The sequence below is a fragment of the Wasmannia auropunctata genome, unplaced genomic scaffold (genome assembly GCF_000956235.1).
Source record: "Wasmannia auropunctata unplaced genomic scaffold, wasmannia.A_1.0 LD336052.1, whole genome shotgun sequence".
NCBI lineage: Eukaryota > Metazoa > Arthropoda > Insecta > Hymenoptera > Formicidae > Wasmannia > Wasmannia auropunctata.
Window position 1 is genome coordinate 344,752 of NW_012026838.1, and position 19,535 is coordinate 364,286.

Consider the following 19,535-nt stretch of genomic DNA (forward strand, 5'->3'; position numbering starts at 1 on the left):
GAGATATAGTGCCTTACGTAATACGCGTCGAGTTTATTTCAAGAGCCAATATAAAAAAATAGATGTAGAGAAAAGTACAGTACGGAAAGAAAGTACGGAAAAAAGTACAGTCAAGTGGAAAGAAATATGATGTGATTTCTAGAAAAAAAAGCTACTTTCTCTGATGATATGTAGTTACTCGGAAAAAGTATAGAAGTCTTTAATTTTTACGAAAATCTCTTGACCATAAAACACGACGCAAACGTTTCTCGCGATATGTAGATTTCGCAATCGTAGTGAACCGGGCCAATCTGTCAAAGATCATCATGAATCCTGGAAAAACTGATGGACAGAATCAATAGATCTCCCGTGGCACGAGAATCGGGACGCGGACCATTCACGGCGCGGCGCGATTCTCTCCCTTGTACCACGTGGACCTTTATGAGGCACCCTATACTGTCCCCATACAACTCTCTTACCCCGATCGACAATGTCAAAGGGAGGTATTTAGCAATGGAGGGTCAATTTATCGGGGTGTGATTTTCTGTAGCCGAGCGGTCTGTTCGTTCATGCGCGCATTACGAAGGACAGAAACGTCGAAACACATTAGAAACGTTAAAATTTTTTGATATAAAAAAGAGTACGGTGTAAAAAAGATTGCAATAGAAAAAAATTAGGAAATTTTATTTTATGATGTTTAATACTGGTCGATAAAAAGATCAATAAAAGCCTTATTATAATATTATTTAATTAGTTACTGCGCAACGAGATTTTCCAAAATAGAATATATCTTTTTTGTATCTTAATTACAAATTGTAAAATAATTTTTTTATTTTATACATTTAATGTATGCAAAGCTATGAGAAAAATATGAAATTGAATATTCTGCAATATCAGGTATATTTGATTTTTTTATTTATATATGAAAAATAATATGGTAATTTATTTAATATATTTTTTGCGGAAAAATGTCCGTTGTAGGTTGAATCCTATTCTTTATTCGATTTTTATATCCCTAAACTTTCTCCAAACACATTACATACGATTCAAAATGAGTTTATTGACAAGTTGCAGAGCGACGTTTTTCTAATGAATGGCACGGAAATCGATCCCTAGATAAGTGCACGAAACGGATAATATTGCGTTATAACATCACCATCGCGAATTCTTTTCCGCGCGCGCATATCACGTACGCGCGCGGAAGATGCATGTGCGGCGCTTATCTAATTCAATTTGGCAATATCATGCCCATTGAGAGAATAAATGATTACCGCGAAGATATGAAGTTATCTGGTCCCGCGGGACGCGTAAATTGCCATTACCCGCTGTTCCCGACCAGAGGAGCGGGAGAACGCCCGCGGGTTTTTAGGGCCCCACTCGGGCTTCGGAGATCTTAATTATTAATCGCACTCGTTCATCAAGCCAATCGGCAACGCCCGCCCGTCGGCTATATCTCAGATACAGCGAGCATCGCCGAGTACGTGGAATACCGCGCCGTCGAATACGGTAATCACAGGAATTCATCTGTTTCCTTGATCGTGCCTTCGTGTCGATGATTTATGACGGGGGTTAATGGATAAAGTGGAAGAAAGAGATGCATGTTTAAGGAAACGCGTATTTAAGGAAGTTGCGCAATAAGGATGATGATACGCGATAAAAAACGCATCCATTAAAGTCTCGTTAAGAGACGCTTTGGATCTTAAAATTAGGTTTGTTGCATAGAAACGGAAGCGGAGCTTTAGATTTAGACTTTATAAACTATACTTTCTGGTTAAATGGTACATTATTCCTAAATTATAAATTTTGTCGATTAACTCGCGAAGAAATTTGATGTGGAAAATTTATTTCGGTACTTGCTTACACGTAAATTACACGTACAGTAGAATTCAAAATGGCAATATCGAAAAATGATATGAAAATTTCATTTGTTGTAGACAAATTAATTAATTAAAAATACAATTATTGATAGGTGTATAGCGGCTCGTCAACTATAATTTTAATATTTTGTATTCTCTCTCAATATCTAATAATTCTAATATACAGAATAAAGAAGAGACATCGCGTAAAATAATGATTTATCTAAACGGTCAAATGTGCGATTTTTAGCAAATCCGTGCATCGCGCGGTGATCACGAAGAGGACGACGATCAGGGGCTAAGTTTCGGAGGTTTACGATGAGGGTGGAACGAAGAGGGGTGGGAGTTGACTGTGGCAGGCTTTTCGGAGGGGTGCTGATGGAAAATCGTGACGGTAAGAGGGGGCGCGAACAATGCGCCGGAGATTTAGCGTGACACCAACAGTGTAAAACCAGCTCGTGCGTTCGTTGAACGACCAAACGGGTCGAAAAGAAAAATCATCGACGTGACTGTTCGTCATTTTGTAACATGATCGTTGTAGACAATTTCTGGTTAATTTCTAAAGTTAGATTTTTTATTCTTTTAGAATAACTATTTATCTTATCTCTCTCAGCCATATTAGCTCAAAAGTAAAATATGATAATAGAAATTCGATTTTTATGATGTTTTTATCGTACAATTTTTTTAAATCAAAGTTTATTTCATCTTTTTGCTTCACGCTTGCAAATAGATCTTTGCGTTTGAATGCGAAAACTTATATTTCATAAGGCCGATAATAAAAATCTAAATCGTCTTTACATTACCAGAAAATTAGCTGAACGTTTTTTAGCATTTTTGATAGTAAGAGGAATGAAAAAGAAACGAACTATAGTATCATCGATCAATTTTTTACTTATTTCGGGCGCGACACCCCGATTCACAAATCTCCTCCGCTAAGTACGGGCAAGAGATCGAGGGGGCCACGATCGGACCCCCTCGCTGTCCCGATCATGCGTGAAAAACAGAGGGGTCCATTGTAAGCTCGTCCTGTGGCTAATGCGACTGTCGTCGTTCTACTGAAACCGGGTGCAGGCAGGACCTCGCAGGCGAACATTAGCCAACGGTCGTTTACCTCGAAAATCCTTCCAGGACGCGTACATTGGGTTCCGCCTCGTTGCGACCGGAATTTTTTCAGCTGTACTTTCGCACGAAAGTCGAGAACTCTTCTTACGATTGCGAGTCACGCTTCTGGAATGTTGTCTTGCGTTAAACAGTTGGAATCTTCGAAAACTGCGCGAAGATAGAGAAAAGAGCAGCGGTTTATGACTGGTGTCACGTCGTGCGTTGACTTGAAAATGAGAAAAAGATAATCTTTGAATTATCTTTATTTATATTTATCAACTTAGTTAATTATCGAGTTGTGATTCAATTATTTCTTTATTTCTTCCTATAAGACGGAAGTAAAGTTTAATCTGATTCCTAAATATCTTGGATGTCAAATACGAAATATTGCCACAATTTTCTAGCATACAGAAGTATAAATCGTAATAAAATAGGGATTATTTCTGACATTCATTGCATCAAATATATTATTCTCCATATTGCATCGTGACCGAGGCTTCTCATGGCAAAAAAAAATGACACGCCACCTTATTTCTGGTCCATAACTGACTTATGCCGTACTCGACGCGGCCGCGGAGGAGGGAGCGCCACGGCGAGGGAGAGGGAGTCGGTTGTTCTTTTAACGCGGCTTTAGGGGGTCCTTTATGCTGACACAAATATCGCTTATGCCGACGTCGCGCCGCTGTTTTGGTAACCCATCGAGCATTGTGCCTTCCAAGGCCGTGTGTACCAAACACCGAGTTCTGTGTACCCAGCAAACACGGCCGTCACGTGGCATCCTGATCCCTTCCGCAGCGGCGCGGAGTCGCGGGCTCCCCCTTTACGGATTTACGCAACGGCCACGGCCCGTTTCATTCCCCGCGCTAGGTAGCCAGGCGGAGATCTCTTCTCGGACGGATACCGAGAGCTTCATTCACGCGGCGAGGGGGAGGGAGGGGGGGGGGCGAGAAGTCTGTATCTCCCCGTGTTGGACCTCTCGCAGGGCACGGCGGGTAGCAGCAAACACACGTGCTCTTTGCGTCAGCTTTGTTTGCGCGAGTCGCTCGCTCGAACGAGCAATGATCTCCAATCGGTATCATCGGATAGGATTGGAATTGATTGAAATGGCTGGAAAACGCGATGCAAAATTATACAATTGCTGCTTCTTCGCCCTTCCGTATATATATAATCAGCTCTAATATAAACATACCAAAAATAAAGCACAAACACACACACAATTTTTAAGAGTATAAGCTAACTAAAGTAAAAACTTTTTAAATTAGTGATTACTGCTTGGATCTGCGATATTTATGTGCAACAGTAGATTCCTTCGCGAATGCTCGATTATAAATTTTACGATTATACGAGAATGAAAAATTAGCCGACCAGTATACGTAATTAAATTGAATTGTGTTTAATAAAAAATAAAGTGGCTTATATTACGAAGTAAATACGCGGCAACGAGGGATTTGCGCTTGCCCCTCTCGCGCGATAGTGATTTAAATGGGAGGGATTAGAGGGTTAATATAACAAAATTTTTATGCTAATGCGATCTTTATGGCTGCGACGACAGATAAATACAATTAGGTGCAATTAGCGCGTCTTAGCCTCTTCACGAAAGAATATCTTAAAGAAGAGGAAGAAGAGACACACGCGGAATCTTACTTGGAAAGTGATAAATAACGTCGTCGCGCGGCAAAATCGTCCGTGACGGAGGGTTCTCGAAAAGGGCACACGCCATTACCTCCGATGTGTCTGCGGAGCGACAAGCTATACTACTATGGCCACGACCACGAAGAAGAGCTACGACGACGTCGACGATGGTGGCTCGTCATAGTGAATATTCCACTCGTATGGAAAATGATCGAGGGCAGGGGAGAGAGCTTCAGATCAGACAAGAGAGGGAGAGACACACAGGTCATCCGAAAGAAAGGAGAGGAACGAAGAAAAGAACGAGATGAATGGCGCATGGGGGAAACGTTTACCCTTCGACCGAAAATGAAAATTGTATTGTTGGACCGCCCTTAGAAGAGGGCAGAGAACCCGGCATATTATATCCGCGTTAGCGAGCGCGTTGCCAGCGCTACGAGAAGACCGCGGTCAGCTCTCTCTTCTTTCTCGATAGCCATCAATGCGCGTCATCAATAATCGCTCGTCTGACAGCTCGGCCGATTCCAGCCAGCGGGAGCCTTTCGAGGATTTCGATCCACCCGGATCATCCGGTAAACATCGCACGCTGGGAATGGTTACTCACCGATTCCTAATCAAGCTCGTACGATCTTCGGGGCGATTAATTATCGCGTAATAATCATCGCGTGGATGCTCATCAATCGCTTCGATACTTAATCTTTGCAACGCGTGACATCTTTATTATCTCTTTCGGATAATTATATCTTATCTAATCATATCTTAAATATTCTGTAATTCTTCTACTATGCTGCGATCAAGAAATAGAAAGAATAACGTCTGCGGAAAGGGTATAAACGTGTTATAGAGGACAAGAAATGGAATAAAGATGCGGTGCGCTCGTAAACAAGCATGTGTCACAAACATATTCGTTGATCGAGTAGGTAGTTTTGCCGGAAAATAATCGCGGAAAATAAACATCGAGAAAACGAACAGATTTAATTCCGCGAAAAGAAACAACTCGTCCGTTTTCGTCGATTCCCTCGGGCAATTTGTCCCGCTGCCGCCGGAAAGTTTAGTAATTTATTTAACTTTTTCATAGGCAACTTGGATATCTTTTTATATCAATATGCCGAATGGCCACAGAGAAGCTTCGGAACTTCTTGTCGAAACGCCATAAAACACGCAACGCATCTGACTCCACCATGCAGATATCTATATCCGGGCATGTTCGAGACAGAATTTCTTAAAAGACTGGATATAGGACAAATATTTTTTATACAATACATATTTTTGAATGATAGAGAAAATTATTGGCTCACTGGTTATATGTTTCATATTAATTTCAATATTATCAGGCTATAAGTTGTATTTTATTATTTAAATCGATACGGTCGTAAGGAACATTATTTTATATTTTATCTTAAATATGTATAATAGAGAACAATGTATACGCTTTTTGCACCTATTTGGATATCCCGATGCATATTTCGAGTTTATTCAAAGAGAGAGATAATCGTTTCTCGAACAGCGGCGCCTCGTCGGAAAATGCCGGTGAATTTTTCGGTGCAGGAAGCACCTGTGACGCGCTTCTCTTCGCGTTGGAATCTCCACACGTGCTGAAGGATATTAAGCCGAAGGAGAAGGATATGAGGTGTAACGACATCGCGTGAGGGGGATCGAGATGGAAAGAGAGGGTGGTATCGAAGTGTAGACGAGGATGCACGCTGCGTCGCGTACACGGCATCGATCTTCATCCATCAGCCGCGCCTTCGGGTTTTCGTCGGGCGAGAAAGATTCCGCTGCGGTTTTCCCCGCCGCCTGTGGAACGCCAGATGTACCGTCGTCGATCGTGGTTGCCGATCGCTAGTGAAGTTTTCGCGTCCGCGTAACGTTGCGATTCGTCATCGCGATAACGTCAAATCGAACGTGGAAAATGCCTTCACGCGCGACCGCGTTTACTCGTCATTCGGATTCACGTCCTCCCCTTCCCGATCCGATCTCATGATCGGTGAACAATTCGATTTCGCTCGGCATCAGACAAGTGATAAATCGGCGAACTAATAATCTACGATCGTTTAATCGTTTTCGTATAGTAGTACGAATATCAATACGCTTCCTCCAATTTGTAGGATACCTCTGTTATAATTACGGCACAAGTTGGACAGGATTTACACATGATTTCTTAGCCAGTCGGCTTGTTAGAGAGTGTAGCGTGCACTCGTTGATTGCGATCCACGTCCCGAAGGATAATGAAAGCGAGTGTGCGAACACCTAAGCCGAACGTGCTGCTAGTTGGACCGTTTCGCTTGCCCATATCTGTCTCGTATCGCCTCGCGATCTCATTAATTTCCGGCGCGGCAATAAAAGCGGGAACGGCGCGCCGGTATCACGCGTGAGAGGCAGACACGCCCAGGACACGCGTGTGCATCGAGAGAAACGACCGCGGCGAGAGGGATGGAGAAAGGGAGGAACGCGGGCCAGTGTCAGATAAAGAATCGGGGAATAAATGCTTTTTGGCATTGCTCCTCTTGTTTGCCTTCGGTATTTCGCAGGGTCCGATGGGCGTGCGCCCATAAGGGCGAGAGACCGTGTCGATTGATGACGACGCCGATCTCGGGAGGAGGAGGGAGAGAGCGAGAGAACGCGGGAGTCACTCGGTGCCATTGTGAGCGGCACGTGCCGCCGCGATACAAAACGAGAGAGCGGCCGTCGGCCGAAGCGTAGTCGAGCGTGGTAGTATCGCGACAAGCGAGAGTATATATCGGCAGCCGCCGTCGCCGTTACAATGGCGCGGCCGACGGCTTCTCTCTCCGTGCGAGATATACGGACGGAATTAATTGATACCAGCATCGTGATCCGGCATCGAGCAAGGGTTACGTAAGCACCGTGGAAAAAGCGTGCCCACGTACCCGCGCCCGGCCTGTCTCTCTCCGAGGGAGAGACGGAGAGCAGAGTCAGTTCCGCCGCGCGCGCCAGTTCGCTCTCGCGCTTTCTCTTGCCGCGGTCATGGCGAAGCGTTTAAAGCGCGCGACACGTTCTTTACGCTTCGTTGATTTTTGATTGGCGGTCTGATCGAACGAGCACGACCGATGATCCGGCCGTGGCTCGTTATCGCGATGGCTGCAGGTGGGAAAGATCGATGGCGACATAGAAATACGAAAGAATTTGAATCAGCTTTCTCGAAAGTATTTCAGAAATATCGGTCACAGCTCTGATAAGAAGATCTTGCTGATGAAAAAGCAAAATGATGATTTTATATAAGAAAGAAAGTTAATAAAGCACGATATTTCTTTACAACACGGAAAAAGGGCACTTAAGAAAATCATTCTGCTGCATCTCTTGATTTAACTTCATTCATGTTTTTCGAGCGCGTAATAAAAATAAAATGATGTTAGTAAGGCGATCCTGTTCGCTTCTATATCTAAAGAATCAACTCGCGAGGATGCCCGATCGCGAGGAACTGAATTACCCTCACCTCCCCCCCTCCCCGGAGTAGGTAAAGGCAAAGCTAATCAGAAGCGAGTCCACTTCTCGTCGCCGGCGAAAAACTCGTTACGCATTCAGCGTGGCGTCGAGATTATCATATCCCCCGGATCCTTTGACGAGGACACTCGATCCTCGACGTGAAAGACAGGAAAAATATAAAACTTGAGGAATCGTCTCCGTGGCGGAACGGAGAGGCTCCGAGAGGCTACCAGGGAACGTCACGCGACTTCCAGCCTCCAGGATGACGGCAAAGCTCGTGCAATGAATAAAAATCTTTTGAAGTATCGCTAGGCGCAAATTAACGCATAATCGTCAAACGTAATGAGACGCCGGTCGCCGGAACGTTTCGCGACCCATCATCCATCCCTTCTGCCCCGGGAAACTTTGATTATTTTTATAATGACTACGGTCTGTGTTGGTAGACTTCTTTGCCACCCCATATCATATACTGTCGTCGCATGCTCAAATCCTAGCTCGTTTCTTCGAGCACTTTTTTGACGTCAGGACTCTTGTGTCTCGAGAACGCGTTTACATTAAATGGGCAATAGCAATTTTTTAAATATTAATTAGAGAGTTAACTTTTTAGAGAAATATCTATTAGCATATTAATTTTTCAAATTTATTATCGTTTGAAAATCTAATTCTCGTTTTTGATGATAAAAACATATTGCAAATATGTATATGAAATCAGAGTTATGTTGATGCCATGCAAATGTAATCGTACCCTTCGCCATGACAGGTAGTTCTCTCCTTTCACAAAAGACTTTTCCCAAAAGCGGTGAATACGCGCGTTAATGTCCGGAACGCGTTAGACGCGCTGCGTAAAAACGCAATAGATTGGAAACCGCATTTGGCTAGACGTCGATCACCCTTGTCCTGTATGTGTTTCTCTCTTTTCTCTCTTTCTCTCTCTCTCTTTTCCCCGCTCTCTCAGCATTAACGTATCCCCAGTATTGCACCCGGGCTATTAACTAATGCCAGCACCCCTGTTGAACGCAATGCCATACGCGCACCAGTCAGCGAGCCGACCGACCGACCGACCGACCGACCAACCAGCCAACCATCCAGTCGGTCAGACAGGGTGCGCAGAACCACGCTGGTAGGACATGCTTGCTGCGACGGGACAGTTTAAGCCCTGATATATCGTCCGCCGACACTCCCAACTTCTGTCGCCGTTTCTGTAGCGCTTTTTTTTGTCGCGGTGAAGCACGGGCTGACCATATGTCCACGGAAACCGAGATCCCCATCGGGCGCGTTCCACGCGGATTCTCGCCCCCTCCCCTCCCCCGTATGTGGAGGATAGTTGTCGCGCGTTGTTTCGATGACGTCCTGGATGAATGTTGTGCGAAAACGAAGCCTCATCGTGATATCGCTGATCTTCGAAGCCGAATGCATTTTTCCGAATAAGAACTCTTCTTAAACTAGATGATTTTCTTGATTTTTTTTCAGCATTGATTATTTTTATATTCAATAGTCAATCTTAATTTTTTTGTTCGCTCTGATTAATTGAATTCAGCAGTTTAGTTAGTACGTAGTGTACTTAGTAAGTAGTTATAGTAAGTAGTTATAATATATCTTATGTAACTCACGTATATACATATCGTGGGTTATTATCAAGAAATATTGTTATTGGTTATAGTCGTGTGAGGTTGTCTGCCTCGGTTAAATCGAATTGCCGACCCTTCTTCGAATAGCTGACAGGAGACGACGGAACGTTTACATGCTCGAACGATCTCTTGCTCCTTTACGCCTTTGGATTTCCGGATACGTAGGCGCTTTTAAACGGGCTTAGATAAGGCATAGCGTGATGGGCTCGGGAACCCCACTTCGCACGTAACAAATGATGCCACATGTTCGAGTCTTGACTCCCTCTTCTCGTTCCTCTCTCCTTCCGATACACCCGACGGACCCGCGGGGCACTCGGTGCCCGAGGACGTATGGAGCCCTCGCCACATGTAATTCGTACGGTTGATGCTCACCGAGAGAGATAGAGAGAGAAAAAAAAGAGAGAAAGAAAGAGAGGCGGAGAAAATGAAGGGAGATAGAATGCAGGAGAGAGACGGTGACAATTTGCACAGGGCTAACTGCAGCACTGGGACCATTCTCGACGATCGTGCATCGAATTGTTCCTACTTAGCTGTTAATGGCACCTTATGTCAGCCAGCACCGAAAAGGTCCCGACAAATGGCGACTAATACGAAGGATATTAACAACACTTAACTCGAGTTACCATTGTTTGCGGGGGGCATATCGTCACTGCTTGATTTTTATCAAAATCCTGCATGCTTATTAGCTGCTGTGATTAAATAAAAAAATTAAATAATTAAATTACTTATGAATTTATTGTTAAAATTAAAAACAATATTATCAAAATAATCGCTCGTCTCACGTGAATATCAATTTCACTCGCGAGAATATAAGCTGACTTCTGGCGTCACATTTTTCGACGATTTTTTGGTCATCATTTGTGAATAGGAAAACAAATCACGCAAGATATCGCGAACGACACTCGTCCGAGAAGAAACCGGCCAACGAGATAGCGTAACTGATGTCGACAAATGCAAGCCATTGAGTCGGACAAACATCCGTACGTATATATACGAATCCCTTCCAATCTTCTTCCTGCTCCTTTCATCCCATTGTCGCCGGTCAGCTGGAGTGCCACCGACTCGCAGGTGGAGATCCGTCATCACGAGCCGTTTAAAAAGACTAACCGATTGCCGGCCGTTCATCAAGTACTTACGAACGCGGCGACAGAGAACGGCTGCGGTATTCCTTGGCGTCGTCTTCTCTTTTCTTCACCCCGTTTGTCTCTTCCGCTTTCGATCCGCGCCGCTCATTGTCACTAATTCTGACATATGTGCGTGCGGCTTACAAAAGCGTCCATCGCATTCAGACGCGCTGCTTCGGGATCTTCTCGAGATTCCGCGCGCGAGGAAAATCGGGAAAAGTTGTGAGCATGAAAATTTCAAGATTTCAAAATGTCCCAGGAATTATTTTGTTTTGGTGTGATGAATATAATATCGACTGGGTGGTCCAATGTTGCTGAAGGTGCAGCGATTCAAGAATTTGTTAGCAAATAATAATTTTTGAAATGTAAATCTGTAGAAATTATGTTGTTGACTTTCTGTATTGAGTTCATTATTTTTGGCTGACTAATCTCTAAAAAGGAAATTGTTCGTCGGTACTCATAAATGTCGATCGATGTTGCATTCAGCCGTAAAATCGTTGTTCGATCTGGGAAGTATTCGTCGTTCGGGTTCCACGAAAAATAATCAGCGGACGGATGTTGGCAATTTTTTGACGAGCCAACGGGGCTCGCGGATAATTTGACGTGTACTTCGTCACACTTTTTGTATTAACATTTGCATTCTTTACTAACCATCGTTTCTCTGATCGTTTTGTCAATATGATGGTTTATTTAATATAATTAAAAGCGGATTGTATATCAATTTAATTTTTTTAAAATATTTTTAAAAGATTTGGAAGTAATATTATGTGATTTCAATATATTTATTTATTTTTTTGTTTAGCGTATCTAGTACGTTACTTAACATTAATTGACCGTATATCGCGATTCTTGTTGCGAGTTGCAGCGTAACGGGCGAGCAAACGGCGAATAAACAATTCCATTACATTTATCAGATAATGAAAGGACAACGATAAAACTGCAATAGCGTGTAAGTGCGAGGGAAATCTGGAGTAGTTTGCGGCGCGAGAAGGACAGTCCCTTTGCAGGATAAAGAACCCACCGTGTCCTACTCGTTCTCTCCCCTTGTCATTAATACCAGGCGACTGTTACATATGGATGAGGAAGCTGGGTTAGGCCAGGACAGTACGACGGTACGCGGAACGAGACGAAAACGACACGGGATATATAGGGAAGCGAACTCATCGACTAAAAGCATCCGCGGAAGCGGCCGAAGTCGTTTCGGTTTATTCTCGAATCTACGCCGTTATGGAAGCTCCTCTCACTCGTGAAGAGCAGGGGGGGCCCACTCGTCACGAAGACGAGATGGACGGAGATAAAGCGAGTGCTCTTGACGTTTACCTTCGGTTTAAATTATCCCCGCGATCCGAGAGAGACGGCAGCCGAAAAAAAATGCTTCGGTCGTCCACCGATTTCTCTTGGTTCTCTCTTGACTCGCTTGGTTTTCTCGAAAGAAAATCGGGAGGTTGAAGTGCACTTGTATCTTCAACTTGAACACGATTTGCAATGGATAATTACAATCGTCCAAACGAGACACTCGTTTGTATTCGTGATACTGCACCGCGGTAATTTATTTGCCATCTGATTTGTATACGACAGTATTTTTAATTCTTTATAAATCGTTAAATTTTACAAGATTCTTGTCAAATCACATCTGACATGAAGAGCGTTGCCTAAACTGTATCGCTGCTATTTACGACAACGAATTAGCTTTGATTACTGAACAAGCGGATCGATCGATCGCAATGTCGAAACTACTTCGCATTGTCGAAAGGGTTAAACACTGCGATAACTTAAAACGGGCGAGGCACGGGGCGCCCCAGAATCTCGGCAACCTCCGTTCTCTCCGCAGAAACGATAAATCTGCGCGTACGCCGTATATCTTGGTGTCCGGTCCAAGGGGGAGTAAACGTAATATAGGTAATGTTCTGGCCGGCTACTTAACAAATTGCTACAAATTGCGGCGGGCGTTTAGCCGTCCGGCCGAATCTGCGACTTCCTATATCCCCCCATCGGCTCCTCCCCGTTCACGCACGGGGGGGTTGATTTTAGCTTTCGTTGGCTGAACGAACGATACGGTGGTGACCACATGGTGCTCCCATATGTCCACCGCTACCGCGATGGTACTCACCCTAATTTCGACCGCTGTCCATCCGCGGGGGTGCGGTGCGACGACGTCTGGAAGATGGAATCGCGCGGCAGGCCTGGGAGAAGAATCTGGATATAGGCTTACGAGAGAGATCGGCGCGTAGAGATCCCTCTCGAGAACGAGAAGTACGATGATCCCGGTGGAGAGATGTTTGCGGGTGCGCCGATCTCGTTAAGTCACGGCGTATTGGCAGAGCTACAGCACTATTCGTACCGGTTCATTGACGCTGAGCATTCACCGCGGGTGCGGTCGCATTTCGGACTGTGGTGAAATGAATGAGCGAGTTTAAATAGCCATCATCGTATTACTTTATTATTCTAAGCGAGAGAGGACTCCATTCTCTAAAGCAACAAGAGATTAAATCCCGATATGATTAACGAAAAAATAGACTGCTGATAATTTTGGAACAGCTATATAATAGTGACTACGTCAAATGCGAAGCTTAGTGACTCTGACTATCAAATTATAGCTGAATAACTATAATATAATGTGATTCTCTGCTTCTCGAAAGTTTTTGTTGAGTAATTATGCTTTGCAGCATTATGTTTCGTAATACTGGGATACTTGTGTAGCTGCACGTTGAGTATTATGTCGGTGTAATCTTCTTGGCAAATTACCTCGACTTCGTCGACTTGACGTCGAACACGAAACATATTTTCCAGACGTGCTCTTGTGGGATGGGTGACTCGTTCCCTTCGAAAGACGTTACGGCCAGGACGGCACCTGAGCCGGACATATCCTGGCGAACGCGTCATTAATCGTCGGTCGACAGCGCGAGGCGCTCTAATGACGCTTTAAAGGCGATACCCCCCGAGCCAATCAGCAGCGATCGCGTGCCGGCCACGGATCGGCCGGGTTAATTTCACGGGTATTTAACGCGGTTTCGCTTAACAATGATTCAATCAAGTCGGATTTATTTTGCCCGGGATTCGGCGCTTGTCGACGGCACGAGGCGCTCATTAAAGCTTCCCACTGTGGAAACGCCTCCAAGCCTTTTATCGCACTGAGTACGTTTATTTGACATTACCGCGCCTTTGTACGCACGATGCCATTAGTTAGTGCCTGCGTAATTTGCTCAGTATGTAAAAATACCACGATTTCACATCTTACACGCAAATTGGCTATAAATTCGCTAACGAATCTGCCATTAAAATTAAGGCAATAAATTGCCGGTTCTATACATATTTTTTATCATAATTTATACATAATAATTCTTGATTTGCTCTTTTTTTAATAAGAATAAATATATGCTTAATAATAACAAGACTTTTTTTTGTTTAAATTTTTATTATTTTTAGTAATTTTCGAAAATAAAGACTTTTGATATTATATAATATATACTGGAGTTATATTCTGGTTTGAGCTATATATTTTTTCGATTTATTTAAAGTACTGAAAGACGCGACATCATCCATGTAGATGCATCGGACCGGACCGCAAATTTGGGCGTACGTCGCCGCCGGAAAGGGGGGTGGCACGTGGGAGGGGGGGATAGGAGATCGGTTCGGCAATTCAGAGCCCGTGCGAAATGTTGTCAGCCAATTTTCTTGGCCAGTGCCTCCGAATGCCGCAGATTTCCATCTAGGTCCGTCCTCGGTGCCGGCGCCGGTGTGTACGACGGTGGGTAAATACACCCTTTTCCATCCCCCTGGAAGCGGACGCTCGTCGTCGCCATCGTCCTTCGCTCCTCCTGGCCCATCACCGTGTACCCCTCACACCCCCGGTGTCTCCTCATCGCGCCAACCACAACTGTGATTATAATTCGCAGCTCTGACAGAGCCACCCGCTCTCCTGGTTCTCTCTACCGTTCTCCCTCTTCCCTTCCACCTCTCCCCCCCTTCGTATCCCACGATCCACCCCATTCACGATGCTGGACCGGGGATCGGACGCTGTGTAAAGGATTATGCACGCGGATTTAACTGATGAATCACATTGTCGTCTTGATTCGCGGTGGCGTTAATTTTCGATGCCGCGCCGCAATGCGCGTCGGCAACCGTTCTGCCTTCAAACGATCCATGCGTTAGCGTGTTAGGGTATAAAGGGTACTCCGTCCATCATATATACGTTGAAATATTACTTGTGATAAAGAAACCAGAAAAATAGTTTTTGAATACTTTAGTTATTTAGATAAAATATCGACGTGCCTAAAAGATATGTGAAAACTTTTAAACGATGTATTAAGTTATCTTTTTGATATCTTTACGGCATCCTTTATTTTCTATTGTTTGATGTAGTTGTAACGTTTTGTTTCTATCTTATTTATTTGACATATAAAATGAGCTTACTGTTAAATTCATTCTTAGTCACTATGACAGGCAGTTGTCAATGATTATTTTTATCTATTATGTTCAAAAGAACGCTTCGAGAAGGGTGATATCAATAATACATCAGCCATACGTCAGACCGCGACAAATCAGCGTTCGCAATTAGTCAAACGCCCGTCGCCGCGTTTACAGAAAACTCGTCTCGCTTAATGCGTAGCAGTAAGTATCCCGCGATTGCCGGACGTTGATTCGCCGCTTGTGGCGGCGATCATTCATCGCGGTCGTTTCTTCGGGAGATGAGGTGGCTTCCGCTGTCGGGTGTTCCGAAGCATGTTCCCCTCCGCAAGAGAGTAACAATTGCCGTCCCGTCGAAGCCATCGGGCAAACAGTTTCCATTCGTTCGGAAACGTTTCTAATCCGCCAACACAGCGGATCAATGAGCGACGGGCCGAATTAACCGCTTCCCGTTTCGACAGACCGCGATATAGCGGGGATTATTAATTTTGCCAATAACGCCGCGAGGGTGCCTTCTCTCGGCACAGATGGCGTATCACGAGTCAATATACTTTTCCGCCACGAAACCCTCGCACTGCGGGAACACGTGACGGGTTCTCTGAATTTTCGTTACGACCGCTAATTATTTCTTTGACCTGAGCCCATTGCATATGATTGTTCATTACTTAAGATGATAGAGGAATCGCTGAAAAGTTGCGCTCGAATAATCTTACTTAAATAATCTTCAATAATCTTATTTAAAATACAAAGTATATATAGTATAAAAACATTTTGGGTGAGGAATGAGATAACATTGTTAATAAAGTTTTGGAACTATTGTATATCTAAGTGTGTATTAATTATAATTAATTATAATTTTTAATCTTAACAATTTTATCGGTATTGCCTTTAGATGGTACTGAAGCTATATTATTGATGTGCATAATATTAAAAAAGAAAACTTCTTCTATTATTTATCACTGACATCAACTGTATTATACTGTCTCTTGCACGCGTAATTAACTGACGCGTGATATTTATTAACTCTATCATCCTTTACGGTTCACTTCGTGGAAAGTATCGCGAGACGGCGCCTCTCGTAAGACAATATTATTCCATGCCCGTCACTTCTTTCTCAAGGTTTACTGAGATCATTGCAAATCTACATTTCACTTAAATACGGACTGTCCGTGCACGTACTTATACGACATGCGGTGTACTCGAACTTGTTCGAGTAAACGACGACGAATAGGAGGAAGAGAACGAGAAGGAAAGGAAAGAGAAGAGGAAGATGATGATGAAGAAGAAGAAGGCGACGAAAGCAGAGGAAAGGTGGGAGGAGAGTCACGAAGGTGGGGGGAGAAAACCGATGCTCCTGCCAGAGTCAGGACACGATCGTGGACCATGGACCTCTACGGAGAGAGGAGAATAAAGTAACCTTCTCTGTGTGTGTGTGTATGTATATACATATATGCGTGTATGTGCTTCTACATACGAGACGAAGGAGGAAGAGGAGGATATAAAGAGGGTACCGAGAGTGTAAGCAAGAAAGGGAACGTGGAGCACAGCGCGACGGCGGCGAAGGTGCGACAAAGAGAAACGGCGGAGGAAAGCGAGAGAGAAAGAGGCCGTAGACACAGAGCCAGAGAGCCGGAGAGCGGCCGCGCGTCAGAGCGCGAGACAGAGATAAGAGATGAAGAGAGAGGAGAGAGAGAGGACAACCCCCTCTTCTTCCTCGGGTTGTGACTCCGAACGCCGGCGATATCTCGACCAATCAAATCACGCCGCGGGCTCCGCCTTTTATCATTATTTTACTTGTTTTCCCTTTACTTCACCCTCATTGGATGACATTCCCCGGGCCATATCGCGGGACAAAAAAGGCACCCGCTCCCAGAAGAGGACTCCATGCTTCCTCCCGAGGTCTAGTGTCCTCCGGTACCCTCCTGGTACCTACCTTGGTCCAGCAGAGACCTCCTCCGGAGGGGAATCCTCTCCCGCCGCTCACGCGGACTCGCTCCCTGCCTGCCTGTCCTTTGCACGTGCAACGGTGCAGCTTGTGCGCGACGCTGTGAAACTCTGACGGCGTCGCGGTTTGACTTTGTGCCCCCGAAACCGGTCGAGCCAAAAGCGAGTTCGTAAATTATTATACCGAGCGATCCACTTTTGACTTTGATGCATCTAAGAGGTCACGGTAATAGCTACGTCAAGGAACATGAAAAATCCCGATCTTAATAAAATTTCGTGGAAAACATCTCTATTCATCATTCAGGAAAAATATCGACAAATATCTCTCGATGTATCTCGTCGTTGGATATATATAATAATTATTTTTCCTTATTCGAATATCTATAAAATTATATATCTTCTAGTAATACTTATCCATTTTATATCCATTTGTGCATTCACATTTAACGGATTCGTTGTTTCTCAGCGATTAAATCAATGACTTACAATTACAGGATCTCTTTCCTTGGAGAAAGCTAGCGATTATTCAAACGATCGAAGACTCGACTAAAAAAATCGGTTCGGTTCGATTCGTGAGCTTCACGGTCGTGACGGGAGAATCGAGGATGAGAATCGCGACTGTCGCGGTAGCCGCGGGTGAATTCGTATCGATTCGTCCGATGCGTCGGGGACGTGATTGACGAGATTCACTCGTCAAGGATTACGCGGTTCGTTGGTCGAGACCGACGGTTTTGGGGCATGAATACGTAGACAAATATATAGATATAACGGCGTATCCGTATTCGCCAGTGGCCGCTTCCCAAATCGCGGAACTTCAAAACCGCCCCAGGAACACGCGCTACAACTTCCACTATAGCGGAATATTATGGCTCAACAAACGGGACCGATAATTTTGAACTTGCTTGATAATTTCATGAAATTGCCAATATTATTAAAGTGCGAAACCGATATCATCTGCAGTATCTGCTCTTCATCCGGCAACATTCTCGTTGCCCTATTTCTTTTTTTTTAGTCTTATCCCTTTTTAGTATTATTTAAATAAGTAATTCAATTTTGTAGTCTGTAGAATATTAAAAATATCTTTCGTAAAAATCACTTCATCTATTCAGTAGCACTACGAAATAATTTTTAATCTTCATTAAAACAGCGCTGCTACCTAAAATAAAAACAATTTTTCTAAGTACAGTATGAAACATATAATTGCAACTTTTCTGTTAATAAAAATATTCCCGAATTTGCTATTACAATTTTAACAAGAGTTATTTCAATCAGTATAAGCCATAAGGCTTAAAATATTAATATCCAGTTTTTGGAATTAAATCTGGTTGTCGATTTTTCTCGAGTTACAGCAATTGCAAATATATGTATATTTATCTTTTTGTCATCTCACCTCAACGACCGTTAGAATTCTCTAACGTTTAATGCGCATTCGGACGAAGTCAACTTCAAAGTCGCGAGTCACGGTGGGGGTCAGTAATCCACAACGTATAAATTTCTCTCGCGTGCCTCAAAAGGAAAAAAAGAAGATTCGGTCGCACCTACGTATGTCTCTGATCTGGCATAGCACACGTTGCATTGTATGTATATCGGGCGACGTAGACAAGAAGGTGAAGAAGAGGGGAGGGAGAGACTGAAAGTCACATACCTCGGAGAGAAACAATGTTAGTCAGGGAGGATCGGAGGAATTGCGAGGAAGTGACGATAAGAATAAGATATAAAAAGAGAATCCGTTGTAATTCAAATATGGTTCAGAGGTCCGTTCGTTAATGACATAATATTTTACTACACGCTTACTTATTGCGCGAATTTAACATCGATCTCGATAATGGCTCGTAATACACACATTGTAATTGATATATGTAATTATATATACGTTCTTTTCTTTCTGGTTAATTATTATTTTTCCACTTGTATTTATCGAAACTCCTAGCTTTCATTTCTCCTTTCTTTTTTACTCTGAAATATATATTGCCCGCGATTTTTTAACAGAATCTACATAAATTACAATTCTCGCTGTTAATTATGTATTGATCTGGGTAAGAAAGATTTCTGAATTAGTGTGCGTGCGAATGAAATGACTTCGTTTAAAGCGTATTTTATACGGTATATTATATTTCTTCGCAATAGCGCGATGTCCAGACGAGTGTGATGCATTCCGACGGGAATTTCGAAATTTTTTCCGGCAGACGCTTCGATCGGTGCGTTTCCCGTGGCAGGCGGATAGTGATTTGTTCGAAAAGCAATATAGCGGGTTATCACCGTTGTGGAGGAGTACGAGGCGACGAAGGAGGCGCGGATGAACGCGCGGGACGAGCGTAGGGGAGGGGGGCGTCCCCGGAAAGGGGGAAGGCACGAGGGGTGCCCTTTTCCTGAAATTTGCATGAGGTATTAAAGCGCGGTGGCTGCGTTCACCAGCGGAGCTC